General features: G+C 44.6%; 1 long non-coding RNA gene across 1 annotated transcript in view; it reads left to right on the forward strand.

Moving 5' to 3' along the window:
- LOC127915799 (uncharacterized) overlaps positions 1-8,403 on the forward strand; it is a 90,245-nt gene extending 81,842 nt beyond the window's left edge. Inside the window, exons 3-4 of the long non-coding RNA XR_008092300.1 lie at positions 7,038-7,857; positions 8,216-8,403. This is a non-coding gene — a long non-coding RNA (uncharacterized LOC127915799). The remainder of the gene's footprint in view (positions 1-7,037; positions 7,858-8,215) is intronic.
- The last annotated feature ends 6,597 nt before the right edge of the window (positions 8,404-15,000 follow it).

Here is a 15,000-nt window from a genome sequence, read left to right on the forward strand (position 1 = left end):
GTGCACCCTATTCCCTATCTAGTGCACCCTATTCCCCTATATAGTGCACCCTATTCCCCTATCTAGTGCACCCTATTCCCTATCTAGTGCACCCTATTCCCCTATCTAGTGCACCCTATTCCCTATATAGTGCACCCTATTCCCCTATCTAGTGCACCCTATTCCCTATCTAGTGCACCCTATTCCCTATCTAGTGCACCCTATTCCCCTATCTAGTGCACCCTATTCCCCTATCTAGTGCACCCTATACCCTATATAGTGCACACTATTCCCTATATAGTGCACCCTATTCCCTATATAGTGCAACCTATTCCCTATATAGTGCACCCTATTCCCTATCTAGTGCACCCTATTCCCTATATAGTGCACCCTATTCCCCTATCTAGTGCACCCTATTCCCTATCTAGTGCACCCTATTCCCTATCTAGTGCACCCTATTCCCTATATAGTGCACCCTATTCCCTATATAGTGCACCCTATTCCCCTATCTAGTGCAACCTATTCCCTATATAGTGCACCCTATTCCCTATCTAGTGCACCCTATTCCCTATATAGTGCACCCTATTCCCCTATATAGTGCACCCTATTCCCTATCTAGTGCACCCTATTCCCTATCTAGTGCACCCTATTCCCTATATAGTGCACCCTATTCCCCTATATAGTGCACCCTATTCCCTATCTAGTGCACCCTATTCCCTATCTAGTGCACCCTATTCCCTATATAGTGCACCCTATTCCCTATCTAGTGCACCCTATTCCCTATATAGTGCACCCTATTCCCTATATAGTGCACCCTATTCCCCTATCTAGTGCAACCTATTCCCTATATAGTGCACCCTATTCCCTATCTAGTGCACCCTATTCCCTATATAGTGCACCCTATTCCCCTATATAGTGCACCCTATTCCCTATCTAGTGCACCCTATTCCCTATCTAGTGCACCCTATTCCCTATCTAGTGCACCCTATTCCCCTATATAGTGCACCCTATTCCCTATCTAGTGCACCCTATTCCCTATCTAGTGCACCCTATTCCCTATATAGTGTACCCTATTCCCTATCTAGTGCACCCTATTCCCTATCTAGTGCACCCTATTCCCTATATAGTGCACCCTATTCCCTATCTAGTGCACCCTATTCCCTATATAGTGCACCCTATTCCCCTATATAGTGCACCCTATTCCCTATCTAGTGCACCCTATTCCATATCTAGTGCACCCTATTCCCTATATAGTGCACCCTATTCCCTATCTAGTGCACCCTATTCCCCTATATAGTGCACCCTATTCCCTATCTAGTGCACCCTATTCCCTATCTAGTGCACCCTATTCCCTATATAGTGCACCCTATTCCCTATCTAGTGCACCCTATTCCCCTATATAGTGCACCCTATTCCCTATCTAGTGCAACCTATTCCCTATATAGTGCACCCTATTCCCTATCTAGTGCACCCTATTCCCTATATAGTGCACCCTATTCCCCTATATAGTGCACCCTATTCCCTATCTAGTGCACCCTATTCCCTATCTAGTGCACCCTATTCCCTATATAGTGCACCCTATTCCCCTATATAGTGCACCCTATTCCCTATCTAGTGCACCCTATTCCCTATCTAGTGCACCCTATTCCCTATATAGTGCACCCTATTCCCTATCTAGTGCACCCTATTCCCTATATAGTGCACCCTATTCCCTATATAGTGCACCCTATTCCCTATGTAGTGCACCCTATTCCCTATGTAGTGCACCCTATTCCCTATATAGTGCACCCTATTCCCTATATAGTGCACCCTATTCCCTATGTAGTGCACCCTATTCCCTATGTAGTGCACCCTATTCCCTATATAGTGCACCCTATTCCCTATGTAGTGCACCCTATTCCCTATATAGTGCACCCTATTCCCTATATAGTGCACCCTATTCCCTATATAGTGCACCCTATTCCCTATATAGTGCACCCTATTCCCTATATAGTGCATCCTATTCCCTATCTAGTGCACCCTATTCCCTATCTAGTGCACCCTATTCCCTATATAGTGCTCCCTATTCCCTATCTAGTGCACCCTATTCCCTATATAGTGCACCCTATTCCTATCTAGTGCACCCTATTCCCTATCTAGTGCACCCTATTCCCTATATAGTGCACCCTATTCCCTATCTAGTGCAACCTATTCCTTATCTATCCTTAACTAGTACCTAGGTGTCTGGCTAGACTGCAAACTCTCCTTCCAGACTCACATCAAACATCTCCAATCGAAAATCAAATCAAGAGTCGGCTTTCTATTCCGCAACAAAGCCTCCTTCACTCACGCCGCCAAGCTTACCCCTAGTAAAACTGACTGTCCTACCGATCCTCGACTTCGGCGATGTCATCTACAAAATGGCTTCCAACACTCTACTCAGCAAACTGGATGCAGTCTATCACAGTGCCATCCGTTTTGTCACTAAAGCACCTTATACCACCCACCACTGCGACTTGTATGCTCTAGTCGGCTGGCCCTCACTACATATTCGTCGCCAGACCCACTGGCTCCAGGTCATCTACAAGTCCATGCTAGGTAAAGCTCCGCCTTACCTCAGTTCACTGGTCACGATGGCAACACCCATCCGTAGCACGCGCTCCAGCAGGTGTATCTCACTGATCATCCCTAAAGCCAACACCTCATTTGGCCGCCTTTCGTTCCAGTACTCTGCTGCCTGTGACTGGAACGAACTGCAAAAATCGCTGAAGTTGGAGACTTTTATCTCCCTCACCAACTTCAAACATCAGCTATCCGAGCAGCTAACCGATCGCTGCAGCTGTACATAATCTATTGGTAAATAGCACACCCATTTTCACCTACCTCATTCCCATACTGTTTTTATTTATTTAGTTTTCTGCTCTTTTGCACGCCAATATCTCTACCTGTACATGACCATCTGATCATTTATCACTCCAGTGTTAATCTGCAAAATTGTAATTATTCGCCTACCTCCTCATGCCTTTTACACACATTGTATATAGACTCCCTTTTTTTCTACTGTGTTATTGACTTGTTAATTGTTTACTCCATGTGTAACTCTGTGTTGTCTGTTCACACTGCTATGCTATGCATTTGCAGTTGCAAATGAGAACTTGTTCTCAACTAGCCTACCTGGTTAAATAAAGGTGAAATAATTTTTTTTTTTTTAAATAGTGCAACCTATTCCCTATATAGTGCACCCTTTTCTCTGTCTAGTGCACCCTATTCCCTATATAGTGCACAATATTCTCTATATAGTGCACCCTATCCCGTATATAGTGCACACTATTCCCTATCTAGTGCACCCTATTCCCTATATAGTGCACACTATTCCCTACACTATTCCCGGGGCGGCAGCGTTGGACTAGTAACCGGAAGGTTGTGAGTTTAAACCCCCGAGCTGACAAGGTACAAATCTGTCGTTCTGCCCCTGTACAGGCAGTTAACCCACTGTTCCCAGGCCGTCATTGAAAATAAGAATGTGTTCTTAACTGACTTGCCTGGTTAAATAAAGGTAAAATTTAATTAAATATAGTGCACACTATTCCCTATATAGTGCACACTATTCCCTATATTAGTGCACACTATTCCTATATAGTGCACCCTATCCCCTATATAGTGCACCATTTTACCCTATCTAGTGCACCCTATTCCTATATAGTGCACCCTATTCCCTATATAGTGCACACTATTCTCTATATAGTGCACCCTATTCTGTCTGTCCTAGAGGGTGGTCTGTCTGTCCTAGAGGGTGTTCTGTCTGTCCTAGAGGGTGGTCTGTCTGTCCTAGAGGGTTTTCTGTCTGTCCTAGAGGGTGTTCTGTCTGTCCTAGAGGGTGGTCTGTCTGTCCTAGAGGGTGGTCTGTCTGTCCTAGAGGGTGGTCTGTCCTAGAGGGTGGTCTGTCTGTCCTAGAGGGTTTTCTGTCTGTCCTAGAGGGTGGTCTGTCTGTCCTAGAGGGTGTTCTGTCTGTCCTAGAGGGTGTTCTGTCTGTCGTAGAGGGTATTCTGTCTGTCCTAGAGGGTGCTCTGTCTGTCCTTGAGGGTGGTCTGTCTGTCCTAGAGGGTGGTCTGTCTGTCCTAGAGGGTGGTCTGTCTGTCCTAGAGGGTGGTCTGTCTGTCCTAGAGAGTGTTCTGTCTGTCCTAGAGGGTGGTCTGTCTGTCCTAGAGAGTGTTCTGTCTGTCCTAGAGAGTGTTCTGTCTGTCCTAGAGGGTGGTCTGTCTGTCCTAGAGGGTGTTCTGTCTGTCCTAGAGGGTGTTCTGTCTGTCCTAGAGGGTGGTCTGTCTGTCCTAGAGGGTGGTCTGTCTGTCCTAGAGGGTGGTCTGTCTGTCCTAGAGGGTGTTCTGTCTGTCCGAGAGGGTGCTCTAGAAACTTTTTCAAAAGATTGTTTTTAATACGTTTGAATATTTGTAGCTACTTTGTTAAAGGAAAACTTCACCCCAAAAACGATATTTTGGTATTTTTTCATTAGTCCATTAGTCCACTATTTGACATGTCTGCAATCACGTTTTCAAGATACATAACTTTCGGAATACAGGAATACAGCCGGTATGATGCATTTGGCATTGCTTTGGTACACTAGAGGAAGTACTGAATGCTGATTGGCTGAAAGCTGTGGTATATCAGACCATATACCATGGGTATGACAATATATATATATATATATATATATATATATATATATATATATATATATATATATTACTGCTCTAATTACATTGGTAACCAGTTTTATAATAGCATTAAAAGGCATTGTGTCGTGCCTAAGCACAGTCCTTCGCCGTGGTATATTCGCCATATACCACACCCCCCCTCGGGCCTTATTGCTTAAATGGAAAGCTGCATTTGCCTTGCAGCGTTGCATTGCAGAGGGTTCTTGCAGCTGCAGTGGGTTCTGTGTGATGCTGGATTTAACCAACATACGCATCAAACTGCACCTGTGCGACTTGACAGAAATAGTAGCAAACGGTGAATGACGAACTCTTGGAGCAAGATATCCACAACAACAACAACAACAACAACAATGTTGGATTACATCATGAAAAAAAAAGAAGTTTGAATGCAGAATTTATTACGCAGTATTGATACAATGACACGGTTGATTTCCTGAAGGCGTAAGAGGCTCGTCTGTTAAAAGGACAATGACACCTCCGGTGAAACTTATACCGGTATATATATATTTATTTTTGGGGCTGCCGACAACATTGAAGTAGATAGGCCCGCAGGTCGTCGTATCAGGCTACTATAGAGACTGAAGTGAAGTGAACTACAAAAAAATGTAATATTGTATTATTACACATTATTTAATAATCTAGGCTACCCACAATTCAATTGGAGCTGAAAATAAAGTATAGATTAGGCTTATTAAATCTAGACTACTACACGCTATTCGTTTCCACAATTGCACGAATGAACGACATTCATATAGGGGCCCATTTAGGACTAACCTTGTAACCTTGTAAATACCAGACTGATTTCATGCTGTGCAGCAACATTCATCCCAGCTGGCACATAACGTTCTTAGAACTATCCCAGCTGGCACATAACGGTCTTCGAACCATCCCAGCTTGCACATAACGTTCTTAGAACCATCCCAGCTGGCACATAACGTTCTTAGAACCATCCCAGCTGGCACATAACGTTCTTAGAACCATCCCAGCTGGCACATAACGTTCTTAGAACCATCCCAGCTGGCACATAACGTTCTTAGAACCATCCCAGCTGGCACATAACGTTCTTAGAACCATCCCAGCTGGCACATAACGTTCTTAGAACCATCCCAGCTGGCACATAACGTTCTTAGAACCATCCCAGCTTGCACATAACGTTCTTAGAACCATCCCAGCTGGCACATAACGTTCTTAGAACCATCCCAGCTGGCACATAACATTCTTAGAACCATCCCAGCTGGCACATAACGTTCTTAGAACCATCCCAGCTAGCACATAACGTTCTGAGAACCATCCCAGTTAGCACATAACGTTCTGAGAACCATCCCAGTTAGCACATAACGTTCTTAGAACCATCCCAGTTAGCACATAACGTTCTTAGAACCATCCCAGTTAGCACATAACGTTCTGAGTACCATCCCAGTTAGCACATAACGTTCTGAGTACCATCCCAGTTAGCACATAACGTTCTGAGAACCATCCCAGTTAGCACATAACGTTCTCAGAACCATCCCAGTTAGCGTATAACGTTCTGAGAACCATCCCAGTTAGCACATAGCGTTCTGAGAACCATCCCAGTTAGCACATAACGTTCTGAGAACCACATGTTTCTTAGAGCTTGATGATAGTATGGTTGTCCTATGGTTATTGTGCATATAACCTTACCATATAGTTCTGGGAAGAGTGCAGGATATACCCAGCTAGCACATAACGTTCTGAGAACCATATGTTTCTTAGGTTGGAATGTCAATACTTCAGCATAACGCTTCCTAAAGGTTTCCTCATGGTTATATTAAAAGTAATGTTCTCAGAACGTTCAGAGAATGTTTCAGAAACAACATTCTTCTGTGGGTATTTCAGTACTTCATTATATCGGTTTCTGCAGGTTTCCTCATGGTTCTATTTAAAAACTTTCCATAAATACCACAAGAAAACATTAGTACCGTTCAAAGAATATTATTTAAAATATATACATATACATGTTCTCAGTGTCAACAAAACTCTATCCTCTATCTTGTTAAGTGTGTTCAGGTGTGTTGGCCACGCCCACTAATTAGCCACACCTGATCTTAATGAGTGCTTGTTACCTTTGAAATGGAGTCTCAAAAAACCCCAGCTTTGTATGAGTTTTAAAAAAACACACGTCATGCCAGCTCCATCCTGGTGAACTAATTTCCATGGAAACCTAACAGAAGATCATAGATTTGAATCTTACAGACGCCGAGCCACAAATAAAAACAAAATGAATGTGTTTACATGACTAAGCCAATGGATTTCCATGTCTAATCAGTGCTTGGTGTTCAGAACAGTTAACCTAAGCTAGCAATGTAATTCAGAGGCGGCAGGGAGCCTAGTGGTTAGAGTGTAGAGGTGGGAGGTAGCCTAGTGGTTAGAGTGTAGAGGTGGGAGGTAGCCTAGTGGTTAGAGTGTAGAGGTGGGAGGTAGCCTAGTGGTTAGAGTGTAGAGGTGGGAGGTAGCCTAGTGGTTAGAGTGTAGAGGTGGCAGGGTAGCCTAGTGGTTAGAGTGTAGAGGTGGCAGGGTAGCCTAGTGGTTAGAGTGTAGAGGTGGCAGGGTAGCCTAGTGGTTAGAGTGTAGAGGCGGCAGGGTAGCCTAGTGGTTAGAGTGTTGAGGTGGCAGGTAGCCTAGTGGTTAGAGTGTAGAGGTGGCAGGTAGCCTAGTGGTTAGAGTGTAGAGGTGGCAGGTAGCCTAGTGGTTAGAGTGTAGAGGTGGCAGGGTAGCCTAGTGGTTAGAGTGTAGAGGCGGCAGGGTAGCCTAGTGGTTAGAGTGTAGAGGTGGCAGGTAGCCTAGTGGTTAGAGTGTAGAGGTGGGAGGTAGCCTAGTGGTTAGAGTGTAGAGGTGGCAGGGTAGCCTAGTGGTTAGAGTGTAGAGGTGGCAGGGTAGCCTAGTGGTTAGAGTGTAGAGGCGGCAGGGTAGCCTAGTGGTTAGAGTGTAGAGGTGGCAGGTAGCCTAGTGGTTAGAGTGTAGAGGCGGCAGGGTAGCCTAGTGGTTAGAGTGTAGAGGTGGCAGGTAGCCTAGTGGTTAGAGTGTAGAGGTGGCAGGTAGCCTAGTGGTTAGAGTGTAGAGGTGGCAGGGTAGCCTAGTGGTTAGAGTGTAGAGGCGGCAGGGTAGCCTAGTGGTTAGAGTGTAGAGGTGGCAGGTAGCCTAGTGGTTAGAGTGTAGAGGTGGCAGGGTAGCCTAGTGGTTAGAGTGTAGAGGCGGCAGGGTAGCCTAGTGGTTAGAGTGTGGAGGTGGCAGGTAGCCTAGTGGTTAGAGTGTAGAGGTGGCAGGGTAGCCTAGTGGTTAGAGTGTAGAGGCGGCAGGGTAGCCTAGTGGTTAGAGTGTAGAGGTGGCAGGGTAGCCTAGTGGTTAGAGTGTAGAGGCGGCAGGGTAGCCTAGTGGTTAGAGTGTAGAGGTGGCAGGTAGCCTAGTGGTTAGAGTGTAGAGGTGGCAGGTAGCCTAGTGGTTAGAGTGTAGAGGTGGCAGGTAGCCTAGTGGTTAGAGTGTAGAGGTGGCAGGGTAGCCTAGTGGTTAGAGTGTAGAGGTGGCAGGTAGCCTAGTGGTTAGAGTGTAGAGGTGGCAGGTAGCCTAGTGGTTAGAGTGTAGAGGTGGCAGGTAGCCTAGTGGTTAGAGTGTAGAGGTGGCAGGTAGCCTAGTGGTTAGAGTGTAGAGGTGGCAGGGTAGCCTAGGGGTTAGAGTGTAGAGGTGGCAGGTAGCCTAGTGGTTAGAGTGTAGAGGTGGCAGGGTAGCCTAGTGGTTAGAGTGTAGAGGTGGCAGGTAGCCTAGTGGTTAGAGTGGTAGAGATGGCAGGTAGCCTAGTGGTTAGAGGGTAGAGGGGGCAGGTAGCCTAGTGGTTAGAGTGTAGAGGAGGGAGGTTGCCTAGTGGTTAGAGTGTAGAGGTGGCAGGGTAGCCTAGTGGTTAGAGTGTAGAGGTGGCAGGTAGCCTAGTGGTTAGAGTGTAGAGGTGGCAGGGTAGCCTAGTGGTTAGAGTGTAGAGGTGGCAGGGTAGCCTAGTGGTTAGAGTGTAGAGGCGGCAGGTAGCCTAGTGGTTAGAGTATAGAGGTGGCAGGTAGCCTAGTGGTTAGAGTATAGAGGTGGCAGGTAGCCTAGTGGTTAGAGTGTAGAGGTGGCAGGTAGCCTAGTGGTTAGAGTGTAGAGGTGGCAGGGTAGCCTAGTGGTTAGAGTGTAGAGGTGGCAGGTAGCCTAGTGGTTAGAGTGTAGAGGTGGCAGGGTAGCCTAGTGGTTAGAGTGTAGAGGTGGCAGGCTAGCCTAGTGGTTAGAGTGTAGAGGTGGCAGGGTAGCCTAGTGGTTAGAGTGTAGAGGTGGCAGGTAGCCTAGTGGTTAGAGTGTAGAGGTGGCAGGTAGCCTAGTGGTTAGAGTGTAGAGGTGGCAGGGTAGCCTAGTGGTTAGAGTGTAGAGGTGGCAGGGTAGCCTAGTGGTTAGAGTGTAGAGGTGGCAGGTAGCCTAGTGGTTAGAGTGTAGAGGTGGCAGGTAGCCTAGTGGTTAGAGTGTAGAAGTGGCAGGGTAGCCTAGTGGTTCGAGCGTTGGACTAGTAACCGGAAGGTTGCAAGTTCAAACCCCCAAGCTGACAAGGTACAAATCTGTCGTTCTGCCCCTAAACAAGGCAGTTAACCCACTGTTCCTATGCTGTCATTGAAAATAAGAATTTGTTCTTAACTGTCTTGCCTAGTTAAATAAATAAAAGTATTTTTGAAACATTCTGTAAAAGATTTAAGAAAGTTATGAAAAAACCTCTAAATAACCTTTAAAGCTGCTAAATGTACCTTTTTGGGGGACTGACCAAGTTCACATAGAAATGTGAGTTATCGATCTGTCATTTTCATTGAAAGCAAGACTAAGAAGCGGTATATCTCTTCTATGTGCGTATTTTCTATGCTGCCCGTTTTTTGCTTCTTTTACTTTCTGTTTTGTACACCAGCTTCAAACAGCTAAAAATATTTTTATTTTTGCCAATGGAAAATATATTTCACTGTGATTCAGATGGTACAATTGATTCTCTACACAATCACTGCTTTTTTTTGTCATAAACTGAAATTAGGCAAACTATTAGAATTTTTGCAACCAGAAAATGGTGGCGCAATTTATGCATATTGCACCTTTAGATTTAATTGAAAACATTCACAACGTTTAGAGAATGTTCTCAGAACCTTATTTAATTTAATAACCTTCAAATAACCTTTAATTTCCCTTCTCAGAACCTTATTTAATTACCTTCAAATAACCTATAATTTCTGTTAATAAAACATCCCAGGAAAACATTCTCAGAACAGGTAAACTGTTCACTTCAGTTCTCAGAACTAAACATGAAGGTTCTCAGAACTAAACATGAATGTTCTCAGAACTAAATATGAATGTTCTCAGAACTAAACATGAATGTTCTCAGAACTAAACATGAAGGTTCTCAGAACTAAACATGAATGTTCTCAGAACTAAACATGAAGGTTCTCAGAACTAAACATGAATGTTCTCAGAACTAAACATGAAGGTTCTCAGAACTAAACATGAAGGTTCTCAGAACAGGTGAAATGTTCACTTCAGTTCTCATAAAACTAAACATGAAGGTTCTCAGAACTAAACATGAAGGTTCTCAGAACTAAACATGAAGGTTCTCAGAACTAAACATGAAGGTTCTCAGAACAGGTGAAATGTTCACTTCAGTTCTCATAACTAAACATGAAGGTTCTCAGAACTAAACATGAAGGTTCTCAGAACAGGTGAAATGTTCACTTCAGTTCTCATAACTAAACATGAATGTTCTCAGAACTAAACATGAAGGTTCTCAGAACAGGTGAAATGTTCACTTCAGTTCTCATAACTAAACATGAAGGTTCTCAGAACTAAACATGAATGTTCTCAGAACTAAACATGAAGGTTCTCATAACTAAACATGAAGGTTCTCAGAACTAAACATGAAGGTTCTCAGAACAGGTGAAATGTTCACTTCAGTTCTCAGAACTAAACATGAAGGTTCTCAGATCTAAACATGAAGGTTCTCAGATCTAAACATGAAGGTTATCAGAACTAAACATGAAGGTTATCAGAACAGGTGAAATGTTCACTTCAGTTCTCAGATCTAAACAGTCAATATTTTAGTAGACACTCTCACTGTAGTGTTTTTCCTTGTACCCTGTGGGAATCGAACCCTCGACTCCGGCAGTGCACGTGCCATGCTCTAGCAACTGAGCCATGCTCTAGAAACTGAGCAACACATTATCTATCAGGACACTTCTGGCTTCCTTCCCAGAACCAAACCAAAAACTTGCATTCCCACAACTTCCAAGGAATCAAATGTGTTTGCTGGTATGTAAGCTCGTGGGATCAGGCGGCTTTGCGAGGCTAATTTAGGACTATGATTGGTGAGTTAAATGCGCTTTATGACATTAGACATAACAGAGGTATAAATGCAACCATTTGGCAAAAGCACATTACCTTGTGTAGTTTCCACATAGCTCCCAGAGCCTTGACTTCATGTGCCCCATGTTTCCCTTCCTCTAAACACTGGTAACACACCGGCATCTTGCACTGAACACAGTACATGCTCAGGTTCTCCAGTTCGTGCTCTGTACAGGTAGAGATCTTCCGGGGACTTGTCCGACGGTTTACCCGGCCGTGCGCCGGGGGCACGAGGCGATGCTTGGCTAGCGGACCTCGAGGGGGGTGGCACCTCAAGCGACAAGGGTCACAGTAGAACACGTCACATTGCTCGCACATCACAGTGGCCTCTTTGGGACTCTTCTCGCAGAGCTGACACTTGAGGGCGGCTGCTTTGCTCTGCTGGTACCGGTCCACAACCCCTTCCAGCACCCGGTTCTTGGCAAACCCGCGGAGCCCCCTTTCGTCCAGGTTGAGGCTGCGATGGCATTGCGGGCAGGTGATGCAGGAGTTCCGGGGGATAGGGGGTAGAGAGCCCTGGTGTCCTAGTAAGTGGTGCTGAGCAGGAGGTTGGGGGACGGCAGGGGGGAATACACGCACACCATTTGGGGATTTCTGGCAAGGGGTGGTCGGGGCACTTACGAATCCACCATAGGAGCCGTATCCACTGTCCGCCTCGCTGTACAGGCTCATTTTATCCAGGTCTAGATAGTCATAATCAGATAGCCCCGAGCCAGACGCACGGCTACTCTGTGGAGATTCGGCGTCTGGTGTCTGCACTAGGATATTCCGAGCGCAAGCCAGGCAAATGTTGTGGGAGCACGGTAGAAGGATCGGCTCCCGGAAAAAGATCCGCAGACAGGACATTTTAATTCTTCTTCCATTTCATCCATTTTAAATTCACTTCGGAGAGAAATAGTATCTCCCAATTCCAGAGAAGTTGTTATATTTGATAAATCAGAATGCTGTTGCGTGTGCTGCCAGCGGTCGTCTTTTTCAGCATCCATCCACCACAGTAAATGCAACCTTGGAAGGAGGCAGACAAATATATTCTGCAAACTATTCCGAGACAACTCACTTTCTAGCCAATACACAAACGGTGTTGCAAACGTCGGCTAATCCAGAGCAGCTATTGGACAAAGCAGCCGCCCGTCTAATGGTTCTAGACCAGTCAGGTATGCTCTACGACAACATCATTTCCATACGATGATGACAGCGCCTGGCATTCACAATTCTCTTAGTGGTATCGATTGGAAACAACACAATATATAACTAATTAAGAACACAGTCGGCTATGGAACTATGAGCATGAACCAATAATACACATGCGCTCTCTCTCTCTCTCTCTCTCTCTCTCTCTCTATCTATCTATCTATCTATCTATCTATCTATCTATCTATCTATCTATCTATCTATCTATCTATCTATCTCTCTCCTCTCACCTGAACTCAGGGGTAGAAGTAACATAGCAAATCCGTTAAATTACATTTTTTTCTCAATTGCTAAAACACAATTTCTGAAACCTTGCTCCATTTCCTGAAACCATTAAACACAAAACCTTCAATCACTATTTACATCACCTCTGACTCCTCTGGCAACATGAAACACTAAACCTCATCTTCAATCACTATTTACATCACCTCTGACTCCTCTGGCAACATGAAACACTAAACCTCATCTTCAAGCACTATTTACATCACCTCTGACTCCTCTGGCAACATGAAACACTAAACCTCATCTTCAATCACTATTTACATCACCTCTGACTCCTCTGGCAACATGAAACACTAAACCTCATCTTCAAGCACTATTTACATCACCTCTGACTCCTCTGGCAACATGAAACACTAAACCTCATCTTCAATCACTATTTACATCACCTCTGACTCCTCTGGCAACATGAAACACTAAACCTCATCTTCAATCACTATTTACATCACCTCTGACTCCTCTGGCAACATGAAACACTAAACCTCATCTTCAATCACTATTTACATCACCTCTGACTCCTCTGGCAACATGAAACAGGGATTGATCAGAAAATACTACTCTGCTTTGCTCTTTGTAATTTTATTTTTGTTCTTCCTCCTCCTTGTACCCCTATTTTTACAGTACTGTATCCTGCATCTCACAAACTTGTCCTTTGTCTCTGTGATACTGTAATTCTTGTTCTTTGTTCATATGAACCTGCAACCAGTCAAAATCTATGTTCAGGGCCATACAATTTGTCCATTGTACAGTAAACAGCCTACAATGCACTGTACTACAGTATACAATACTAAAAGGGACAAGAATCAAAGGAGTAAACATGTGATCAATGTGCTTCTTCTTGTCTTTGGGCTGGGTCAGGCCAGAGCACTTCGTCAACATCACAAGCTATATTGTCCCTCCTGAGGCAACGGGGGAAGAAGCCTCTTGTGTGCCATATCCAGCCCTGACATGATTCCTCACCTATATCACCACAGGCTAAATCCATGGCTTGCAGCAGATTTACTCTGGTGTAGGGTTGTCTATCATACACTTTCCATCTCCAAGAGGAGAAAAACTCCTCAATCGGATTCAGGAAAGGCGAGTATGGAGGGAGGTACAAGATCATAAACTGCCCAGTGATGTGAAACCATTCCCTTACCTGAGCAGCTCGGTGGAAACTGACATTGTCCCACACTGTCACATAGGTGGGAATGGGATTCTCATGTAGGTCTTGACCCTGCTGCTCTTGAACCTGCTGCTCAAATAAAATATATCTTAGATTGGCAATAAATCTTAGAAGGTGCTGGGTGTTATATGGCCCGAGTGTAACATGGTGATGTAGAACACCATGGTTGCTGATAGCAGCACAGATTGTGACATTGCCACCTCGTTGACCAGGGACTTCAACAATGGCCGGCTGTCCAATCACAGCCTCTCCTTCTCCTCTTTGTTAGATTGAAGCCTGCTTCATGGACAGAGATGAACTCATGGGGTCTGTCAAAGGATTCCAAGTCAAATATTGTCTGTGTAGAAATACAATATACTGTATGTAGGATTTTGTAAGTCGTACAGAGACAGTGCTATACTGTAGAGTACAATTAGGCTTCTGATTCACATACATTGTATGTACTGAAGAGTAATGTCATTCACACAGTATGCGTTAGTACTGTAGACAATCTGGATTACAGTAAATGTTTCTGAATGTACACTTACTTGCACATACTGAGCTCTCAGTTCTTTCACCCTTGGTGAGTTGCGCTCAAAAAGGTGCTCTGTATACTGGTTTCATTCGCATCCTGTTATGATGGAGGACACGGTCAATGGAAATGCTCACACTGTCGATTCCCTGGAAGATTGTGTTGTCTTGTATCACTCACTCGTTCCTGGATTTCTCTGAGTCGTATTGCATTATCTTGAAGGACCAGGCCAACTATAACGGCCTCTTGCTCCAGAGTGAATATAGCTGTCCTTCCACCTGCATGTGACAGCCTTGCAATTCTACAGAAAGTAGTTGTGCAGTCACAAAACATATTCATGCAGTAAAATACATACAGTGATTCACTTTACAAATGTCTATTGAAACAGCTGCATATAGTGTAGTACAGTAAATGTTCAATTACAAAAATACAGTAGTATCCTGTACCTGTTCTCTTCTCTGAATGTCCTTACTATGGTGGACACAGAACATCGGCTCAAATTGGGTTGCACTCTAAGTCCTGCTTCCCTCATTGTCAGTCCAGGGACAATAACATGGTCTATAACTGTTGGTTGAATTTCATCAGATATTTCCACTCTTTGTCTTCCTCTTCGTCCTCCTCTTCCTCTTTCTTTCCCTCCTCTTCCTCCTCGTCGCCCACCTCGCATATGCACTCGTCCTCGTCCTCTCACATTGTATCTTCTATCCATTCTCAGACTTTCTCCTTCCCACCTTCAACAACCTGTTTGCTCTCTGAACTGGCTTATATTGGTTGTG

The sequence above is a fragment of the Oncorhynchus keta genome, chromosome 35 (genome assembly GCF_023373465.1).
Source record: "Oncorhynchus keta strain PuntledgeMale-10-30-2019 chromosome 35, Oket_V2, whole genome shotgun sequence".
NCBI classification, from domain to species: domain Eukaryota; kingdom Metazoa; phylum Chordata; class Actinopteri; order Salmoniformes; family Salmonidae; genus Oncorhynchus; species Oncorhynchus keta.